Genomic DNA, 22,041 nt, shown 5'->3' on the forward strand with positions numbered 1-22,041 from the left:
TCAGTAGATGACTGTACCTCCTGAGCTACAGCCACCCCCTGTATTACAGTAACTACACTTTCTTTATCGGTGGAAAGAAACTGTTTCTTATCCTGCTGAATAAAGATCACAGCATGTTCCAAAAAAATTCCTTCTATGAATTTTAAACATATTTCCAATTTTTAAAAACAAGATCACTAGTATCGGGTCATTGCTGACAGACTGATCGGTATCAGAGAAGATAAAGTTATAGAAATACTATAGTGACGATCCCACTGAGATTCTTTTCCTGTAAAATCTTCGGCTAGCTTTAAGGTATACTTGGGTACTTGTTATATGACTGCTTGTGTTCGCCAAACAGCCATGCTACTGTTCACATGACATAGAGAAAGCTTTAAAACCACAACCCTTCCACTTGCTGGAGTAGGCATCAACATTGGATTGTTGGTATCAGGACATATCAGGACATGCCAGTGTGATTTGACGCACTTAACTTGCTGAGTGTAATGTTGGTATTACTGATAGAAAGTATGGCTAAAAACCCCAAAGCTGATCACAGAAGTTGGCAGAAATCTAGACAAAGCGAGAGCCCAGAGGATGTGCAGGAGTCTTGTTCCCTCTCAGGCTGCTTGAATTACAAAATGCCGAAAGATTAGTATAGATTTTTTTTTGTCTAATGCTGCAAAAGATACACGTTGCCTCCCCACCTCCCCCCGCTTTAATAAAGCACAATTATTCTTTCAAATATAGTGATTTTTTTTATATCACACAACATTGATTAACTAACAGAGAGTGACAGAGAAACACCACAGGCAATGACGAGGAGGAGGATGAAGTGATGGAGGGAAGGAGGAAGAGAAGAGATGAGCCCCACAGCAAGTCACAACTCCAGGGCATCCTCTCTTTCACTTTCTCCAACTCTCTGATACACACACACACACACACACACACACACACACACACACACACACACACACCTACTGTAACAGTGGCTAACAAAGACTGTCATGCATAAAGCCTTCCTCACTGTTCTGACCTCCAGTTTCTGAGGACTGTCGATGCCGTCATGTCTAAATTGCCTGAGGAGTCTTTGCCTCGAGGGAAAAAAAAAAGAAAAAAAAAAGAGAAGGTATGAAGGGAGGTACTGCGCTCCAGATGGGTTTATAATACTTCTGCTCATAATGTTGTGATTTTAAGTCTGGTTCACGGTCCATTATGCTCCCGTCTACTCCATTTCTCCCCGTGTTATCTGTTACGCTCGGCTGTACAATGGCCTCTTATGAAACTCAACTTAAGTGAAAACTGATTTTGAAATCTAGACAGCACATGAGAACATCAGGCATCATCAGATTGAAACGAGCCCTAGGGTTAGTAGATGGAAACTGCACTGCTCACATTTAACTTTAATTAAACTATTAAGTTTTTATAAGCTTGTTTGCTGTCATAGGAAATGGGTTTGAAGTGGGGCCTACAGGGTAAACATGGACGACTCTGTCAAGAGCTTAGAGACTGTTGATTGATCTTCTCATCAGGTCAGGTCTTCAGGCCGAACAAAGTACATTTTACCCAAAAATGCTGTTATGCTGCTTCCTGAAATGAATCAAATTTGGTTCTACTGATTATTACTGCAGGAGTGTTTCTTTACAGTGAAATTCATCATCCCCAAAAACACAGAGCTTGACGTGGCAGACCACACAGCCAAAATACCGCACCACAATTTCATATAAAGCCAGCGTAACATCCTACTCATCCTATTCACACTCATACTTAGTCAGACAAAATCCCTTACAGAGAACGCTTACACAGTTTATGTATTCTGTTTTTAAAGTAGTACATACAAAGAGATTAATATCATTGTTAAAAGATGCCCTGAATCTCTTGAACAATTTTCGACATTGACGTTGCACGCGTCAAAATTCTGCCAAAAATTCTGGGTTGCTGAATTTTCCCCCCCCCCTCTCTCACATCTAATTAATGCAGATTTATTGCACATGCATGCATACAGACCCCCTTTTACACACACACACACACACACACACACACACACACACACACACACACACACACACACTCTCTGGGGAAATAAAATGCTTACAAACACAATCTCTCACTCGGCTCCACCCCGTCCCATCCCAGCAGACATGCATGCAGTACATGCATATCACCCCAGCTTAATCTAATCCATTAGTCATATTAAGCAGATGTGGTAGCTTGTGGTAGGCCAGACATCTCTATCTACCAGCAGCAGATGCAGAGTTCCCCAACTGAAACTGAAATATAAGAATATATTATTACATTATTATATATTATTTGTCATTATGGCTGCACTTACTATAGATGGGAATATCAGCATAACATCTTATTAGGAATCCTCCGACGATGCAGCGTTATGTCATTTTCTGTGTGTTTCTGTGAGTTTCAGCAGCCAGTCGAGTGGCTGCGGTGGGCATCGGGCCTGAGACAGCTGGTGTAATGACATTTTCCCAGCGAGCGACAGAACAGCATGTTTTTTTCTTCCACGGATGGCGAGCGCACAGATTTAGAAAGGCTTGAACAGGCATTCCCATTCAAATCAATATTCCTAACAGAGGTCATTTGGCCGGTACAATCGAAATGAGATGGAGGGAAAGAGGGCATTATCAGCGAGTTATAAAACTGAGTATAAGCAAAGTGTGTGAGAGCCATGTTTAAAGCATTACTAAGGAAAAGTTGCATTTGGTTTCACCGACCCTGCCGGAGGTGGGGGTGGGGCGCCTGGGCTCAAACCTTGCGTCTTAATCTGTCTCGAGTGGCAAACAATCCTGTTTCCAGTTATGTTTGGAAGATTACGTTCTACAACACTAACTTCAGATGTACCGTACAGCAGAACCCATCAGGGAGAGTGATACAGACTGAGTTTAGCCGTGTGAAGGTGGCACAAGTGGGTCCTGTGGTTTTGTTTCTATGGATCAGTGCACTGAGATTTAGCAACCCACCGCTTTCACAAACGCAAGCTCACATGTGCTGGTCTGCACCTGGACCACATTTTGGACTTGCACAACCGTTTAATTCAGCAGTCTGATGCAAACACTTGCAATATAATTGCACCGTCAAAATAACATTTATTTTTTAAAAGCACTGCCTGAGGAGCTAAATAGACACTAAATAACAAGGCAGTGGTCCTCTAACTTATTCTGTCTATACAGACTCTGGGTTACACTGGGACAAGTGTATCACATGAACATAATTCCCAGTCAGGGAGCAGAGTACAGATTAGATGGATATGTAATATCTTGCGTTTGAGTCCTGGCTATGACCTTTCCATTCATTCAGTCTGTGGCTGCCACATTAATTAAACTGATAGTGATATAAAGAGAGATGGAACACATCAGTCATCGCAGGTCTACAGTTACACCATGAAGAAACAAAAATCCAAACTATTAGTAATTAATCTGAAGACTAAAAAGAAAAAAGAAATAAACAGTAACTAACTTTATTCTTACTGACAGGCAGCTGTTAACAGTGTGTGCTTACGAAAAGCTAGGTTTAAAACCAGTACTTAACTCATAAAATCGAGTGGTAATTAAAACAGATTAAATTTTCTCTTGATACAAGGGTCAATAATCATTTTAGAAAATGAACATTATTTGAATTGGCAAGCTTTTAGTGGCTAACTTGTTTATGGCTTTTCCTATTTTTCCCGGCTTTGGTAAATATCAATCAGAATCATTGTGAAAAATGGTTTTAGATTCAAAAGAATCATGAAGAGATGTTTTGTTATAATTCACACAAGTGTGAAAGAAAAGAAAAAAAAAAAAAACACAGCTTGCCTTTACCCAGATTGTGCAGTTTGAATAGTCCTAAGTATATTTCTTATGTTTGTCTCAGTGGCATGGAGATTATAATGTTCCAGCAACTATGTGTCATGTTAGAGATTGTTTATTCATGAACTAGCTGTAAGAAATCACAGGGACATGTTTTACCGAGTCATGTGCCATTAGTAGAAGCCCGACGCCTCAATCTGTTCCACTCGTTGCTCATCTACGACTTTTACATACGGGGTTTTCTGTCGTGTTCTGTTTTTGCTTCAATTTTGCCTTCTGTTGTAATTTTGTATGAGCAACTCCTTTGTGTTTTGCAGTCACCTTGTGTACTTCTGTTGGTATGACTTCCTGTCTTTGTGTTTGTGCCTGGTTATTCATTTAGTTTCCAGTATTTGTTTACAAGGGACTTGTACTACGAAGCAGGATACTGGCTTAATCAGGTAACTTTTGGGCTAATCCAGGGTTTTCTGTGCTGCTTACTTAAAAATCACTGACTGAAGGTGTGTCAGTAACATTAAATGTCAAATGTATCCATTTGTAAGTTTCAGAGCTCCAACGTGCACTCATCACCACAGAAATAACCAGCAGCATCGAAAGCGCATTCAGTGATAAAATAATCAACTGGAATTAAAATTTCTATTTTACCGCTCTGACTTATTTTTTTATTTTCTTTATAGATTTTTAATCACCATTTGATAAGGTTTCTGGAGTAGGTGGCACTCATAGGGATCATTTTCTGGGGAAGAAAAGTCACAACCCATGAAATGCTGTTTTTTGATTGGTCAAATGCTGCCAACACCATCCCTTCCATGTGAACACGCAGGGGAAACCATGTTAACTTAGCGCGTTGATAAACATTTGTCTGGATAAGCGATTCCAGGTAACTGAAAGATTTCTGGATTCACTGTATTATGAAGCAGGATTTTGACTCATCTGGGTAACTGAACTTGCGTGGTACACTTCTCCTTTCTCTCTCTCTCTCTCTCTCGCCACGATGTTGAATTGTGGTTCAACAACAAGCTACACAAGGATGGCTGACATTTTCACTCGACACGGAGCTCCATCTCTCTCCGTCTCCATCAAACACACACTTTTATTTGCAATTCCTCCTCCAACCTGTCCTAGCAGTATTATCAGCAGCTTCTGAGCATACACAGAAGTGGTTTGCCTATAGGGGCCTCTGTGTATATCACCACCTGTGTGCAATACTGTACGCCTGTCTGCTGTCTTTCTCCCCGTTTCTTATGCTGACATTTTAGCAGCTGGCCTCAGTTTTCCCCATTCACAAAGGAGAAATTCTCACTTCATTATTATTCACATTTTCCCCAATAATCTTCCAGTAACACAGGAAAGCTAAAACAAACGTGGGAGGTTTATAAAAACTGGCCATTTGGTTTCACTGGAACACAACAGCTTTTTAATATGAAAAGGGGAGCAAGGGCAAAGGAAAAACATCCAGAGAGGGACTTTTGACAGCTTCCTATATAATGAAAAATATCTGATTAGCGCATATATTTATTCATTAAAATGTTGCAATAAGGCACAGCGAAATTGAACAATATTTATGTTTCGGTGGTGCTGTTCTGGAATGAGAGAAGTGTTATGCATGGATGTGGAGTTATTAAGTTACTAAATCTGAATGTGGGGTGGATCCCCAGGCCCTGAATCCTCCATCCATTCATCAAGGATAAGAATAATTGGATTTTCAAGAGGCTGGGGACAAATATGAGCCAAACACAGAGGGCTTGGGTGTTTATCCATGCAGGAGAAGTATAGGAGCTCACACTATGACCTTGACTGATCACCTCCACTGAACAGCAGAGGAGGAAAACAAACTGGTTCTGCAGGAGTCAGCACTAGAGACCATGCAGGTGTAAGATTTGAAAGAAGATTCATGGGATTCAATTTTAGTCGCACAAATCTAAGCAAAATGTAATTGACAAAACTTACAAAAAATATATTAAAACATGTTTATATAATATATTTTAGCAATTCAGTACAGCCTGTTCAAGTGACCCCATCCTTTTGTGGAGGACGGCAGTTTCACAGGAATCAGCATTAAAAGGAGTCCTGGTGTATAAATTATATAGCAAAGAGTAGGAGAAAAAAAGCGTTGGCCACAGTCAAGCCTGTGTTCAGCAGTTCATTGCATAATTGCTATTAGATGAAAGATTTCCCCAATAATATTTCTATAAAAATAATAATACAAAGGCATGCAGATAATGCAAGATCAAAGATATGTACGCTCAAATGATGAACTTGGAAAAAAATCACAAGACATCTATTTGTACAGCAGAAGGTTGTAGAGGCCATTATACACCGAGCGCGCTGCGATAAAACATGAAATTCTGATGTTTTTGGATGGAAACGCATCGTGTAACGTATACAGACACGCTGAAAGCGTTGCCATTTTGCAAAGAGATTATCTTTTAAAAAAATGCACTGCCACAAAAAAAATGTAGTCGACATCAGGCAATCATGAGCTGATGTTTCTAAACAAGAAAAGGAAGAAACAAAAGATTCTGGGTTTATCAAAAAGTTTCATGAGACGGCAGCAGCAGCAGGGAGACTTTCTTGATCTGATCCAGGAGTTGAAGCTGTATCTCGGCCGCTTTCGTACATATGTCAGGATTGTCAGCAGGGCAAGTTGAGCTCCTGCTGTTAGAGTTGGGACCACATCTGAGGAGGCAGGGAAATCCTTTCAGAGACACGACTGACCCAGAACAGCATTTAGCTGTGTGTCTGAGGTATATACAGTTTCATTTTACTACTTGTGTATTCAGTACTGGCGCGCTATTTGTGCCCCTGTGAACAAATGCTGTGGTCTGATTGGTCAGATCTGTTTATTTAGATCAAATTAATCGACTGTGTTAGGAATAGGCAAGTACAAAAAATAGTTTTAAACCACGAAATAGTCACAGCGTTAAATCTGTAAAGGACTTAAGACTGCTGATGTTCTATTTCTCTTTTCCATTATTGTTGAAATAATACACACAAAGAAATATATGCACAGTTCAGTTTTAAAATCCATCATCACACCACAGTTTCCTGGGATAGCACGCTGAGGAGCTCACTCTCTGAGGCACGTCTAACCTTTCTGCTGAGCCCTGTAGGGGCACCTATAAAAGGAAGCATCATAAATTATCAACTACTGCAATTAAGCAGTTAAAGAAGGGTGTACAGCAGCAAAACGAGAGGAAAAACAGTGCTGATTTTTCTGACCTTCAGGTTACAGGACAAAAACTTGCTGAGCGGTAAAGTCAGACGGTATAATTGGAGGGGAGAGTGGATTAACTTGTTGAGGGGCATAATCAAAAGTTACAGAGCAAGAAATGGATGTGATACCAGGAGCAGAGGAAGTGAAAAGGAACATAAAGCACTGAGATTCAACCTCACTTTTAATACTCACGTTGAAAGCACTACACTAAACTTGAAAGATTTGTCAGAAAGGAGCCGATCCTCCGCCCCACACAGCTTCTTATAACGTCATTATCTTCAAAGTGTTTTGCTAGTTCCCATCTAATCTCTTCTAAAATCATTCACAGATCATCACTGACTGACATCCGAGGATCAGCGAGTGACAGAGATGGAGAAGGAGACCCCACGTAGACCATCTGACACCCCACGATTAGTGTGCGCGAGTGTCCTAATCTCTGCAGAATGATACCCCGTGATTAAACACAGTGGGGATCAATGAAAAGCCAGAACGCGTGTGTATGTGCCGCGGATGGGGTGGTGAGGTGAAGATTAACAATCACCATTAACACAACACATGTCCATTAATCTTCATCGTAAAGCCTGCTATTATTACTACACTGAAAAGTTCAGCTGTTTGTCAGTGACTGAGCTGCACAGTGCTGTACTCCTATTGCACAGTGCAGGAAACACGTTGTGCATATAAATTTTAATGGACAGATTGATGTGCGTTTGATACGAGTCCAGGGCAAAATGACTCACGCAGCCTTTTGTGCCTCATTCAATTCACTACTATTTAAGTGGTTCCATAAGCTGCGTGCTGAGACCTTGCACAAAGCACCGCTGAGTCAATCTGTAACTCTGTCACAATATACAATATATGTGAACACAAAAAATACCCAACACCAGTCTATCACTGAAACATATGGTTAGTTTTATACATTTGCTCATTAATTGTATAAGCCATTTGGATAAATATTACTTGGTTCAAGATTTTCGGATGTCAGGATATGCCCCTTTATTTGTCAGCTACTCCATCATGTTCAAGAAACAGAAAATGATAAAGTGTAGGTTTAAAATTAAATCTTTTTTGAGCTAGGGTGGGCTAAGGAAGCATATCAACAACTCTTTAAGCATCTGGGAAAAAAAACAAAAAACCGACCAAAAAAAAAGTCATATATTGATTTTTGAATTTGAAAACAAACTTCACCAGCAAAAGCTTGACAAGTAAAAACACCATGCACATGACATTCAAATATTCAACCAAAGAACAACCACAGCTGGGGTTGGAAATTCAGATTCCTTTCAAATGACCCTCATTTGCAAAAGGTTCAGATTTGTTCTCCCTTCACGCTGCCATAACCTCTATACACTTACTATCGACTATGCTCCATTACCTTGTCCAGTCTATAGATATTTTCTTTTGTATCCGTCCTCAAGTAACACCAAGGCATTTATGTTAGCCAGAGCTACACATGACGAGTACTTCCTGCTGATTCACGTAAAAACAATAGGCACTTCAAGTGCTTCGTCATTACGTAAATTATTCATAACAAATAATTCGATGATCTAGTCACACTAATTTTTTTAATGAATAATTGGCAACATTATCAAAAAGTCAAATAGATTTTTGTTCCTATTGAGAGAAGAGAGCGGCAAACTTGTTTTTCTTAAATAAAATAATCAGTTTAAAAGCACTGATGGTTTTCAGTGTCAGCTAAGCAGTTGCTTAGATGCAGGTAGGTGGGTGTGGGTGTGGGTGTGGGCTGGTTATCGGCTTCATTTGTCCATTTTTAGATTTTCTTTCAGATGCTCCTCAAGCCCCTACTGAGTATGGTTGGCTTTAATCTACTGAGAACTAGTTACATTTCCAACATCATTATCAAAAGGCATCTTTGCTCTCCTTAATTACAAATCTCAGGAAACTCTTAAGAAAAGTGTTAAGAAAGCCAGGCTTTTTTAACACTTGAATATATTCAATAGCGATCAGCTTTGAAATGCACTCCTAATTGCAACTGAAGGCAACATTTCATACCAACCACACAAATCTGTGAACCTGGATACAGATTAGAGCAAAGAGCTTAAAGTTTCCACAAACGAATGAATCATACAACTCTTTCTAACACAAACAGTTATCATATTTAAACACTGGTTAAAGCATCTCAAGGATACCTTAGGCACCTGCTGGGTACGCCTCGACATTTTCACTGTTGAATTTGTGCCCATCAGATTTCATCACAGTGGGAGAAACAGTTTTTTCCCCTGAGTCATCTTAAGTAAAGTCTTGTTAGCAATATGAGTGAAGCTACCCGACACACCTTTTCCTCCCCGAGGTGCAAGTGCTTTATTGAGTTGGATGGCAAACAATGAGCCGAATTCCAATCGGCTCTAGCTGCTGTTGAATTAGCATGGAAAGAAGGGCAGCCTTGATTAGGGGCCTTGTGGTTTGTCTGGGCTGATAAGGGTCCGACCGGGAAGGAGACGAGCGACACATCGATCCTACACAATGAGCACTGGAGCCCCAACATAGATTAAGACTTAATGAAAACCAAATCAGATGAGGAAGAGGAAGAAAGGGAGAAACGGAGGGGAGATAACGCGGGGAGGACGAGCAGGGCAGGCAGACAGGGAGTCCTGCCTCAATGTGGGACACAGTTAGGCAAACAGGAATACTCTGTATTGTGCAGCCAACCCTCAAGAATCTATCTGTATTTATTATTGTGAAAGAAATAAGATGCAAAAGTACCAAAATGTTATAAAGATATAGCCTTCTTGAACACCAGTCTTCCCAAAGTCAGCTGACAGCACAACCACCCACCAGGATTGTGATCCTGTGTGTCCTGTGGGTTTTGGGGCGGGGTCTTGAGGAGTTGGCTCCTTTTAGTGCATCCTGCAGAAAACTAATTGTGGTTGGGGGAATTTGGAGGCCAGGCCACTGCCCCAGGCGTGAATTCTTCAACAGTACATTGCAGTGTAACAAGAAAATAAAAGTAATTCACTTCCTGTATCCATGGTTTTAAAGTTGCAGTCGATTCGTTTTTTGAAATTGTGTTTTCACAGTGCCAACTACTCTTTGACTGCTATAAAAATCAAGTGTGAAGTACTGGAGTCAATATATCCCTCTTGTGAAGAGCATGACGGACACCGTCACCATTTAATGACCTGCAGGCCTGAACTCTGCCCACATGTAGCACCAGCACAGCTCGAATGAGTGTCTACCCGCTGCCAACTTGAGCCATAACAAGATGCAAGGCGTAGGAGAGGAAGGCAGATGGGTGATGATAACTGGTGGGTGAGCATGAATTGCAAAAATGTGAAGGTGTCGGTGAAGAGGGTGACTCAGTGGTGAGCCTCACACCGTTAACAGACACAGAAAGGTGTGTGCGTGTCTTCATGTCAGAAACACTTATAAAACTCAAAGACAGAATTAAAAATTTGTGACTGCCAGCACTTGAGTGCTGTTTTTACCTTCATTCATTAGCCACTAGCAAAAGCACACAGACAGATCTCTTGTGGTTTCATATGGTTTTTATTGGACAAGATACTCTACCCTCAATTTAGAGGAAATCAAAAAGACCAAGAATAGCAAGAGCACCAGTAATTCATTTAAAACCCTCTGAACCTTTTACTGATAATATCGTATGAACAGTGAAGTCGTGCAGTGAATTTTGTAGTGAAAGTCCAAGGGTGTAGGTCAATGTGGAAGGTTGGCCATACAAAGCCCACGACATCAATATATTTGGGCCTAATGTTTCCAAAAAGGCATCCAAGTGCATGCAAAATGAAAAATCGAAAAATTACATCATGATGGAAATTGTTTATTATAGCTCAGGACCAGTGACCATTGACCTTATCATCATCCCACCAATGCCATTTGAATACGTGCACATGCATGCTCATTAACTGTGCTTCATCATACTATCAATTCAGTGTGAAATAACAAGGTTGCTGTGCTTCAACGTCCTGCAAATACTAGGTTCTTAATGTGCATTTAGGCTTAAAACACTAAGTTGGTTAAAGAGTAGGTACAATTTGGTTGACCACAGCCTCAGAGTATCATGACATTTCATTACCCAATATTCCACAGGAGCACGTGCATGACGCCTCAGAGATAATAAGAGAAGCTGACTGGGATCTCTCCTCATTTAATGAGGTGACATACACACAGTGAAGGATGAGTGTTTTCTAATCAGCACTATAATTCAGATTTAGGTCTGTTTAGGTGGAGGTCACTGGGTATTTAATAATAAGCTACATGGTCTGCTAGTTTTAGTGTGCGCGCGTGCATGTGTGCGTGTGGGTATGAGGATGGTGCCGAAATGAGCACTGGGGTTGCTTGTAATTTTAATATCTTAAGAGATTACCATCTTTTGCAGTGTACTCACTCACCACTTACACAGTTTGTTACATGTGAGGAGCCTAATTGGCAAACCTAAAGATCTATATGTATTTAAGACAAATCCTAGTGCGCAGTGAAAAATTGTCCACTGTGCAAGACAATTCCAGCCAAACCACAAAGCCAACGAGGAGCAGATACAATCTGCTTGCACAAAGGTGTGCACTGGCGTTTTGGTTTGTGCACAAAAAAAAAGAGAAGCTGCTTAGATATGCAGACTGAAATACACCTCTATATATTGTATATGATGACAGCCATTATGCTACTTTTTCCTACATTCAGACAAAGCTGGAGGCTCAGCCACACGCTATGACCTTGCATTGCTTCACTGCATAAACACTCCCACTCGCACAGGGGATAGTCAGCCATTTCCCCTACCTCAGCATAACACCGTGTGTACGTCCATGTTGCTCTGTGTGTTCTCCATGTGACAGATGGGCCCCCCCACTCACAGTAGCAGTAAGTCACTTTTGGATGCAGTAACCTTCACACCTCCCAAGAATTTTTGGATTGGGGTGGGGGGCTATGTGTGTGTGTGTGTGTGTGTGTGTGTGTGTGTGTGTGTGTGTGTGTGTGTGTGTGTGTGTGTGTGTGTGTGTACACAACTCCTGTTGAACTGGACAGACTTAAGATCTGTGCATTGGCGGGATCTGTCAGTGTGTTAGAGGACCAAAGTGAGCCAAATGAGGCCAAGGCGAGCCAAGGCTTTGGACCAAAAGCCTGTGCAAGAATTAGGTTTTAATATTGTGTAAAATACTTTGGTAAATGAGGCTTCTAACAATGCAACTGTCAGACGTATAAATTGCAGAATTAGCAATTCATGTAAATTATAAATTGAATTGTAAATCACGAAGGAGGGAAACAGATGGCAGCCAGAAGGTAAGGGCAGGGCAAACGGACACCCTCGTCTGTGACGTTTCTGCATTTCTGCTAGAAGGCAGTTTGCCTTTGTCCAACTGTCGGAAAGTCAGTGAAGAAATGTTGCTCTGTGGCTGCTCAAACCAAGTCTGATGTATAAAAAAATGCTGCCTACAACTGTGAGGTAGCCATATAGTGTTATCACAATTACTGTGACAGTTGAGCCCAAAAACAACTTTTTTTTTTAATCCATCGGAAGAGTTCAGCTGTGAGTTAAGTTTTAGAAACTGTCTGTAAATCTATCACCTTATGCACTCACAGCCCACAAAGAAAAAACAAAACACAAATACATCTGAAAAACTACATCGACCAGCTGAAAGGAGAATACAGCTAGCTAGCATAGCAGCTTGGCTAAAGGATGCACCAATAATGTTTACTTCCTGTCAAACTGTCAATACCATCAGGCTCTGGAGGCGTTCTTTTACACAAGGGATACAGACCACAGATTTAGTTCCACAGAAATAAAATATTAAACATTTACCACATTAATCTGCTCACAATGACAATTTCAAGGCCAGTAAGCAAGTCGGAATTTCGGTAAAAAAATAAAAATAAAATAAAATTGCTGATGACTATTTTTTCCACCTGCTGCGAATCACCCAGCAGGCCAAATCAAAGTCTCCTTCTTGGAGTTAAAAAAAAAACCAAAAAACAAAGAAACAACCCCCCCCCCCCCCCCCCCCCCCCAAAAAAAAAAAACCCCTCAAACACCTTGGAAAATCTCACTCTGTCCCCAGAACCCTTTATGACATCACAAAGAAGATCTGAATAAACAACAGTGACCATAGCAGGTAGTGGAGCGCTGGTACCTGGAGCATGTGTGCCTGCAGCCTACTCTCAGAAGCAACAAGGGAGGAAGCAAAGCAGCTAGAGGATGTTTGTAATTATAATTAGCATATTACATAACGGCAGCATGTTTGTTAAATACCCTTTCTCCTGGGTGATGCAGTTCTGTCTCCATCACTTTACAACAAACTTCAGCTATATTTCTTTTGTCACTCACTTTGGAATTAGTCCAACTTACAGTACACAAACAAAGGAATGGAAGTATCTCAGACTCTCCATCTTGATATATTCTTTATATGCACAAAGGGCTCTCATGAGCACTCAGGTGTAATTCATAAAATGCCCTCACAATAAGCCTCGTATTTCCATTCTTCTCTGCTTCTCACTCTTTTTTTTTTCCTTTATCAGCAAAGATCCAACACCGTCTCCTTTGCCTTCCTCTTCCACCCATTCTCTTTCATCTGTCCTTTTCTGTCTCTCCCTCCATCTGATGTTACGCCACTTTGCCAGTGAGGAGGAGCAGAGGAGAAAAGAGGAATGAATCTGGGTCACAGGAGGCCATGCATCTCAAGTCTCCGCTCTGCCACAATAAAAAGGAAATTGATCTGTTCCTCGCCCGCTCTCCCACTCCCTTAGCCTTGAGCCTAGAGACACGCACACACACACTCACGCACACAAAGGCAGACACACACAGCTGAGTCAGTCCATGGAAACAGCGTTCATCCGCTTCGTGGATCCATCCTTTTTCCAAAGCAGCAGGTGCGCTCACACTGGGAGAACAGCAGGACACACACACATGACACACACATGATCTCTTCCCTCCAAGCCACCCTGTTCGCACAAGTTCATGTGTGTCAGTAATTCTATTTCACAATTCAAATGAAAGCAATTAACAGAAGAACTTTCCTGCACTTTACAGAAGTATCCATCAGTAAAATTCAAACTTGGGCCAAAGACGATCATTTTCCCCCATTTATAGTTTTCATAATATCATTTGGTAAAGAACGTTTCAGAAGACCGTGTACACACTCCCATCACTCATCCCCCAAAGCCTGTAGTTAATCCTAAAATCAGCCATTTGCATTTAAAATTTATGCTGCTGCACACCAGATCTGATAAGCCTTGCAGTTGAATTCCTGAAACTTTAAGTTAAGAGATCAACCCTCCTGAAAAAAAAAAAAAGAAAAGAAAAAGAGGGATGGGGACAGACAGATCTTCCCTAGCCATAGAGCAAAAGAAAATACAATCATTTTCTCATTACTACGCTTCCTCGGTTAGTTGGGCTAATTTGGAGAAAACAGATTACCTTCTTCGACTCGAAGTCACCCCCACGAGTCCCGGACATCTTTATACTATTATTCCTGGTGTTCCCTGCCCTGCATGCATGTGCTCTGCTTATGGAGCTGAGAAAAAAAAAATCAGTTAATTTATGGTTTTTGTCCACTGCAAAACACAATTTGCTCACTTCAAAATGCAACCATTGCTCATGGAGGAAGTTGGTTACTGATCTCACTGTCAAGTCTGAGGGAAAGATGACGGTTTGTCAATATAAGTGTTTCAGCAGAGTTTTGTTTCTAGGAATGTGTGTGTGTGTGTGTGTGTGTGTGTGTGTGTGTGTGTGTGTGTGTGTGTGTGTGCGCGCGCGCACTGCTTCTATATTAGATCTTTATTTTCTGACCTTGAAGCCTCATTGTGGAAAGCTTCCTAAATCAGCGTGCTGTGGGTTTTTGCGTTTGTGTTGGTCTTTCTGTGCAGTGTACTCGTGTGTATCTGCTGCCCCCATCGATGCTTGGCTTAATCAATTAGTAGAGAAGTCTGGGGTCTATAGGGGGAAACGGGGAATGGTCATTTCCAGCTGGGGTCACTGGCTTTACAATCCTTCAAAGTTAATGACCATCTCTGGGAACACACTCTGTAATGTGCTCTCCATTATAGACACACAAACGCACACACAGGAGGTGCAAAACTCTTCATCACCAGGACATTTCGGAAGCATATGCAGGCACACACAGAGAGAGAGACTCATTATCCGACACACCAATCCATAGTCTCTTCATCACGGTGACACTAACAGTAGGAAGCAGGCGCGCACACACAGAAATGCAAAGTTACAAAGGATCCTACGGTATGAAAAGGCTCATAGAGATATACACACTGTCACTGTGTGCACAGCATTTTTATTACTCCCTCTGCCACCAAGGTTATGAAAATAATGAAAACTTTACTGGAGGTGGGTCTCCAACCTAGAAGAGATTAACTTTTGCTGAAAAATGAAGCTGGTGCCAGTCAGGTGATTTCCAGATGACGCCACTCTCCTGTGTGAAAGATTCCTTCAATTTTCCCAAGATCCCCAACACCACTGGTTTGAAGTCTGCTCCAAACCATGACAGAGCCTCCACCGTGCTTTACAGATGGCTGCAGACACTTAGTGCTGTACCTCTCTCCTCCTTTGTATACATCTTGACGTAGGAAGGAAGTGAAAATGTCAAATTTGGATTCATCACTCCACGAGACCTGCTGCCACTGATATTAGGCCCACTTATGTAATTTGGCATAATTCATCCTTTTCCCTTGAGTAAGCGGCTTTTTTTTTACACTTGAATGATTCATAAGTCTTAAGTGGCTTACCAAAAAACATTAATTTCCATGAAAATGGGTGAAAAATGTCCAAAGAAAACCGTTTAAAGACCTTCAAAAAAAAAAACAACCTAGAGAACCTACTGAACTAGTGATGACTCAAGACCTCTGCCCAACACAGAGCTGATGAGCAAACAAAACAAGAATATTGAAATCTTGCTCGTAAAACATGTAAATTCAGAGCTACATAAAATGGGACAGAGTGCTTGCTGCATGCAAATGTCACACACTGCTTGCTGCAAAAACTGTAGTGATAGAAGTTTTCACAGACGACCAATGGTTGTCCAAAGGAGAACGGCCTCCTTCGTTCATTTGGTTCAAAATAGTCAAATATCAGAAGCATGAAGCTCTCAAAATGCCATTTCACGCTTCTTTAAAATTCCCTTGCAGCTCCTCCTGCTGACTCCCTTGTGGTGAGCGTGAACATCTGTGCTGGAAAATTAAAACTTAAGAAGCAAGCTTGGCTGCAATTCATACATCTATTTTTTCTTTTTTCTTTCCTCCCACACTGCATAGAAAGATGGATCGTGAGACACAGACACAAACACCTAGATTGTGATTACTGAGAAAGGCAAGGAGCCCCTTTTATCAGTTTAATCACTCAGTGTATTTATTTATATCGTTGCACAAACATTTAAAGGATTTTAAGGAAAGTGGTTGAATATGTTGCAAAAAACAAGATAAACCACACATGCAAAGATGCATACAGACAACCGCGCGCACACACACACGCGCACATTTAGTCAAACCTATACAGACATCTGTTTGTCTCTTTCCTTGCCCCAAAAGAAACAACGCAATCACAGCACTTGCACACATGAACAGCTTTACCCCCTCTGCACAGCTCTTCCTGTTGATTAAAAGGCTTGCATCAGGGACAGAGGGAGAAAACAGTGAAGGGTTTAAAACTGAGGAAAAGGAAAGAGAGTGAGGGAGAGACTTCTTGAGGAAAGTCTTGTATCTCTCTTTTTCCAAAAGCTACATACAGGTGCATATAGTCTGTGCAAAGTCAATACAAACATTAACAGGTTTAAATTAGCTCTCCTTTATGTTACTAGGGGTCGGAGGGAAAAAGTTGATACAGCAGAGTATCGCAATATTTTGCTTGTGATATTGTGCCTATGCACGAACACCAAATATCAATATTTTATTAAACAAATTTAAATACTCTGGAAATACTACAAACTCGTCTCATCCCCATCCTGAGATGATGTTAGTTGAGCAGACTTACATTAAATTGACTCATATGAAAAATAATGCAATAATTCAGAGCAAGCAAATAGATTTACTTATGTAACTAAGCTAAAACCTCCATTTATGGCAGGTTTTAGTGCCAGTGTTGGCATTTTTTGACAAATTTTACCTCTGGAGACGTCATTTACCATAAAAAGGGTGAGAAATCACATGTGTTACAGTAATGCTCAGCATATGGCAAAATGTTAAAAATCACAATAATTTTGTATTGTGAGTAAAATATTGTGAGTATATATCTACAGCAAATAAAGTATGTTCAGTCTTCAGTCACTAGATTAAACATGACCAAGGCATGAGAATAAAGGCATGTTATAACTGTGTTTTTGAAAACAGTGTCTCTGAGATATTTTGGTTGGTTTGTTTTTAAATATAATCATATCTCTAGTGCTACTTTAAGCACTAAGACACACAAACAAACATGCACACACACAGACAACTTGCTAGTAAACTATTATGCCTCGATCCTTTTATGGATTTAAGGGACCAATTAAATCAAACATGAGAGCAAGCACATGATTAAAGATTTATCTGCCCAAGGTCCCTGCAGCCCCTTCCCTTTTCACCCACACACTCTGACACGCACATACGTACACACACCTTCTAGCACTCTGACCATCTGGGGATGTGGGAAGGAAAGCATTGATCTCATTAAAAAACAGACTTTACAGATTGCTGCTCTCTCTCTCACACACAGACACAGACACACACACACACACACACACACACACACACACACACACAGACAAAAACATGCATACATTTGCCTTTTGGTGTAATTCACTAACTGAAGTATAAACATGCCATTCACTGAAATCAATTAGCCGCGAGTTGCTAACTTTAAACACATCTACATAGACTCTAGAGACATGGTACTAATATGATAAATTAAGGTCAACCACACAGAGTTAAACTTTCATTATAAAACACACACCTTGCACACACACACACACACACACACACACTATGTGATTTGTGACCACTGCTTTCAGCACTGACATATTTTAGATCTCACCCATTATTTAAACTTCTAGCTGTAGATGTACCATAGTGACTACAACAGCCCACATCTGATTCAGTCAAATTACTGATAAATGCATGTTGCAACTTTGGTTACTGACCTAAGATCATTTTTTTGTATGACACATCCAATTATGCCAAATATTTTGGGCAACTTTTAGTTTTTCCTCTGCTAAATGATGATAAATTGCTCACATATAAAAACACACATACACAACATAACTTTACAGAATACTTTGACAATGATTTTGATTATGAATCAATCATTTAAGTATATTTTCAACCAAAATATGAACGCCCTGGGCACCACTATAGCTTAGGGCAGCTCAATTAATCGAAATTTTAATCACGATTACGATCTGGGCTTTCAACGATCATTAAAAATGACTGAGCCGATTATTAGCCCCTCCCTCATGCTTTACTCTCGCGCTGCTCCGTGTGGCAAATCGAGCGCACCTCTCTGCATTTCGAACACTCGTCACAACAATTAAGAGGACCCAAGGGAAGCTCGGAAAGTTAAGCAGAAGTTATTTGGAGAGGAGAGTGACTGTCTGCCGTTGGTTGAAAAGAGAGGTTAGAAAAAAAAAACAAAAAAAAAAAACAAAAAACCTTCGGTGGTGTGGAAACATTATGGGTTCGTGGAGTCAGACGTGGATCAAGTAGACATAGTTTGTAAACTTTGCTATGGTGTCGTAGCTGCACCACAGAGCAACACTGCAAAGTTCACTAAACATGGATGTTTACATTTTTCATTTATTTCTTATATTGCAAACATTTGCACTGTTATCAGTATTTGCACACTATTTTATATTATTTTTTAAAGTCATTATTCAATACATTGTTATTGTTAAGCCGGTCAGGGCAGCAAGCTCCGTTTTGTGTAACTATTTTTAAATCCCTGTAGAACCTGAACCACGTAAGCTAGCGCAATAATTTTTTTTGCATATGAAACCAGAGGAGTTGTACTTACATCTGATGCTATCAGCTTGTCCTCGGTCACTGTTTCCTTCCACATAAAGCTTTGCAAAAACTGCATAAAAAGCGCTTGCAGCAACAAAAACATATTCCACAAACAGGCTTTGACGATCCGATCAGCTGTTCGTAACACTTCGCACATTGAAACAGATAGTTTGCATGTCCGCCATTTCCTGCCCAAAACCGGAAGTGACGTCATTTTTGCGGAAAATGTAGTTTTTTACTTGTAGGTGTTAAAAGCCTATACTGGTGCTTTTATAAGTCATGTTTGACTTTTCTGAATAGTTTCTGGGATGCTTAGAACTGGAATTGCACTGTTGGAAATATTTTATTTTGATGCACCTGCTGTTTTCTTTGCAAATTTGCATCATAGGATTGTTTTTTTGTTTTTCCTGCAGTATATAAAAATTGCTGTATCTCCAAAATAAAACTATGAAGACACTCAAACTAAATTTCCTGTTGTTGTAAACTATTTTTTGCAACTTTTTTGTAATTAAACTTTTAACCTAAACCTCTTACATTTCTCCAAGTAGAAATATATGTAAAAGACAAAAAAACAAAAACGATTTTCAATTTTTTTGTAGTTTATTGCACTTTTTTTGCAATTAATGTAGTTACTATGGACTTAATTCATACATATTATTAAAATATGGGCTATAACAGTTGTATTGATGAATAGCAACTTGAAATGTTCCCACAAATGGCACTACAACATGTAAAAAAAATTAATATAAGCTCTGGCAGACTTTGTTCTATAGTAGGTCCTAAAGGGTTAAATAAATATCGTCAAATGATCGAGATCTCAATTTCAGTGAAAATAATCGTGATTATCATTTTTGCCATAATCGAGCAGCCCTACTATAGCTCACTGGCTTTTTTGCTTACTGTTAGTATTTTATCTTTCATTTTAAAGATTGTATTTTGTTTTCAAAAAAGCAACACTAAGAAGGCATCTGAAATCATAACGTATTTGATGATAAATGCAGTGTAGCACTTGAGCTGAAATGAAACCATAAAAATACTCTTTGTTTGATTGCACATATACACTACACTCAAAAAACAGATTCAGGTCCTCCTTTCAAAGAACACATGCAAATTATGTTAGTTGTTCACAAATGCAATTAAAAAATACCAAATTAATTTGATTTTCTTTGTGTAAACCTAAAATTATTCAAAACCAGCAGAGGCTGATTCTGAACACAAAATGAATGAGTTTGTTGGGGCACTGGGGGTAGGAGGAGTACATTTTTGCACTTAAGTATTTGTAAACTCAAAGAAATCAATTCAAGCCCCTCTTTAAGCTTAAACATTATTTTTAATCTCATTCAACGCAAATGTAGCACTCCAGCGTTACTGCAATTATTATTCGTGTGGTGAACCTAAATTATTTTCTCTCAAAGCAGTCTTTGTCACAAGAACACAAAGTTACTGAGTTACACAACGGTCCGCCTTCTTTGAAAATTTTGCGCTCTTTCAGGATCACCTAAATGAATCCAGCTGCTCTTGGCCTCTCTGTACTTTTTGGATAAAACTACACCTTCAGGTAAGGTGACATATTATTTTTCCATATATCCAATTGTGTATTTCTTTATCAGCTAAATCTATAATGCTATTTATCATAGAAGCTTGTAACAGTTGTTTTTTGAACTTTTGGTGGTGCTACCATTCTCTTCTCTGCTTGAATACTATTTTTTTTTTTTTTGACAATATAGCCAGGTCTTTTCAAAAGTGCCTTGTTTTAGAGGAGAAATTGTGTAGCTGCCAACTTTTAAGTCGGAGCGTGTGCTAGCTTATTAGCAGCTAGCCATTGTGCTCAATGAAAGATGTCCTATAGCTAACTTCTTTCTTACTGTTTTCTTTTTATAATCTAAAAATATGGTATTCTGTGTTTATTATTATATGCCATTTTCTAGTAGAAAGTATCGTTTTGAGGTGTCTTTAAAAGCACTACATAGTTTACTGAGGGTGCTACCAAAAGCGAACCATGTGGCCGGAAGAGTAACTGCAGGCAGCACAATGCGCACTCCCATGACGTTCAAACCTATTTATTATTATAAAAGATTTCGGCTACGTCCACACTTACACAGGTATTTATGAAAACGGAGATTTTCCGTTTTAAAAAATAATCCCGTCCACAGGTAAACGCAAAAATGAAGGAAAACGCTGCTAGGAACATGCCAAAGCAACAGGTGGCGATATATTCCTAAACTCAGCTAAAAACAGTTTAGGTCTTGACAAACTTCACTGATGGTTCAAATGTTTAGCAACTTTCAGTGTGTTGATTCAGCAGTCTGTATTTAAACTTCTAGTTTATTATATTTGTGTATGTTTTATTTCCAGGTGAATGCAGAGTTCCTGCAGATCACTACAAAACCCCTGCAGGCGAAGTTCTTGGCTCAGCTGGACAATTTAACAGACAAGCTGATGCAAAATTTTCAGGGGAGCAAAGGAGCAAAGGGCCAAAAGATCAAGGATATCATGGCGATCAGTAGTTTGGTCGGTGATAAACCCATCAATTAAATGCAATCAATCAATTCCATTTTTTTCACCATTTTTTTTCCACCCTTGCATTAGTATGATGACATCGACATAAAGAGGGAGCATACTCTTAAAAGCCTGGTGATCTACTTTAATGAAGATCCAGACCTACTGTTCAAGGAGTATCTGGTACGCTTATCACACCTTCTTTTCTAGATTCAATTTGAGTTAGGTTCATCGCACACAAAATCCTCATATATTCAAAAGAGACAATATAATTGTGAAATAGTATTATTCTTAATAGTCATTGTTGAAACTTGCACTGGAGAGCACTTTTTAAGGGGATAGTTTCAGCAAAAATTCAATTGTTCATTCTTTTGGTGCTGCCATGTAGGTATCTACTGCCTCTATGAACACAGTAAATGTGGACAAAACATTCATCCATTTTCTGTCAGTGTTTCAATTCAGTTTATTTATATAGCGGTATATCACAACAACAGTCATCTCAAGGCACTTCAGAAAGTAAACACTCCAGTGGAGTTCAGTTTATTATGCCAATTAGTAAAAAGTCTTCATTATAAGGAACACAGCAGATTGCATCAA

At 39.8% G+C, this 22,041-nt stretch overlaps 1 protein-coding gene and 1 long non-coding RNA gene across 5 annotated transcripts in view; one reads left to right on the top strand and one right to left on the bottom strand.

Annotated features, from left to right (window-relative positions):
* The window catches only part of lrp8 (low density lipoprotein receptor-related protein 8, apolipoprotein e receptor), a 178,208-nt gene that overhangs the window by 136,056 nt on the left and 20,111 nt on the right, over positions 1 to 22,041 (bottom strand). The window lies entirely within an intron of this gene.
* Positions 20,018 to 21,826, top strand: LOC147309598 (uncharacterized). Its single transcript, XR_015125622.1, has 3 exons — positions 20,018 to 20,503; positions 21,301 to 21,456; positions 21,535 to 21,826. It is a non-coding gene; the product is annotated as an uncharacterized LOC147309598 (long non-coding RNA).

This window comes from Aulonocara sp. 'chitande type north' Nkhata Bay, linkage group LG17 (assembly GCF_057382095.1).
Source record: "Aulonocara sp. 'chitande type north' Nkhata Bay isolate Kocher_YH1m ecotype deep benthic linkage group LG17, A_spYH_male_GT1.1, whole genome shotgun sequence".
NCBI classification, from domain to species: Eukaryota; Metazoa; Chordata; class Actinopteri; order Cichliformes; family Cichlidae; genus Aulonocara; species Aulonocara sp. 'chitande type north' Nkhata Bay.